The sequence below is a fragment of the Alligator sinensis genome, unplaced genomic scaffold (assembly GCF_000455745.1).
Source record: "Alligator sinensis unplaced genomic scaffold, ASM45574v1 scaffold100_1, whole genome shotgun sequence".
NCBI lineage: Eukaryota > Metazoa > Chordata > Crocodylia > Alligatoridae > Alligator > Alligator sinensis.
Window position 1 is genome coordinate 349198 of NW_005842193.1, and position 1716 is coordinate 350913.

Here is a 1716-nt window from a genome sequence, read left to right on the forward strand (position 1 = left end):
AAATAGACAATTAAATTGTCAGCCTACCCCTATGAAATCATAACTGTAAAATGCAAAAAAAAATTCCTACCAAGAGATCTGAGTAGCTGTTATTTAGCCAAAAGACACTTGTTTGATATTTTATAGAAACTACATGAATGTTGTTTACAATTTGCTTATTTTGTAGGATCAAATTCTGCTCTCAGGTTAATAGAGCTACTTAGATTTGTTCCACAGCTTCTTGGCCTCTTGTGGGCTAAGATCAAGTGCTGTATTCACAAGGGATGCTGATGCCAGCAAGTTACACTAGTCATAACTAGGGATCTACCTAAATCGCACCGGAAGTACAGTGACTCTTTTAATCTTGCTATTTTTGTGTCCCCCCTCCCCCGGCTGATTGGTTGGGGGACCCTGGAGGCCCTGCTGCATGCTCCTGATCGGCAGTGGGGCAAAACCCACAGTTTTAAATATGCTGTGGTTTTTGCCTCCTGCCACTGATTGGCTGAGGGGCCCCAGCGGCCCCACCACTTGCTGCTGATCAGCCAGGAGGCAAAACCGCAGGAGTCAAAACCGCAGCCTATTTAAAATTGCAGTTTTTGCCTCCCAGCTGATCCGGAGCAAGTGGCAAGCAGCAGGGCCAGGGGGGCCTTGGCCCATCAGCAGCAGGAGAGGGAAAGGGGATGCACGGGGAAAAGAGCAAAGTTAGAGAAGCTGCTGCAAAACGCACTTCTGGCGTGATTTAGGTAGATCCCTGGTCATAACACATTTTGTTGTTCACTAACAGATCTTCAAAAAATACTTCTCTCACAGAACAAGCAGCTTTGCTCTTTAAGGCACACTAACCAAAATGGACTCTTTGAAAAGAGATCAACTGCTATCACAACATTTAAAACATTCTGCACATATTTCAAGACAAAATTATCTATTTCGGTAAATATGAAAAAGTTAAGTTTCCAAACAAAATATCTGGTGATGACACTTTTGCTGGCGATCGACTTTCTCAGTGAACAGCACCATTGCTATCGCAGATACCATTTGCACAATGGTGTTACTCAACACAGCTAAACGTGTCAACATTTGGCCCCAGCTATTTAAAAAAAAAAAAATCATAGACTGATGGAGAGGTGGGGTTGGCAGGGACCTCCAGATGGCACCTGGGGCAGGACCACCCCTACCCAAACCATCCCCTTCTGGCACCCTGACCTGCCACAGGTAATGCAGGGGAATCACAGCAGCTGTAATAAAAGGTTGCCAGGATGGCTGCTTGCAAACTTTAACAAAAAAAAGGCGCTTTACTTTAATCTTGGCACGGAGCCCAGTGCATGCCTAGAAGAGGCAGTTAGCTGGACCCGGCTTGCTCCACATCTGTATAGATCAGGCGCTTTAGTGGGGCTTTGGGCAGCTAATAGCGGATTGACTCCGCTTTAGACAAAGGTGGTAAAAGCCCCGCTGAAGCGCCCGATCTCTGTGGACGCTGCCGAGCCAGGTCAGGCGAACGCGCTGCTTCTTCTGGTAAAGCGGGGGTTTTTTGTTTGTTTTTTTTAACATCTGCAGGCAGCCCATAAAATCAAGAGATCCGAGGTTGAGGGCCAGGCCCCCGCTACGGAGCAAGGCAAACCCCGCAGCGGGCACCACTCTGCCGACGGGGTAAAACTCCGCGCTGAGCCCGGGGATGGCTCTGCCCTGAGCGGAGCGGCGAGACCCCCGAGCCAGGAAGCTCCGGCTCTGGCCGCAGCA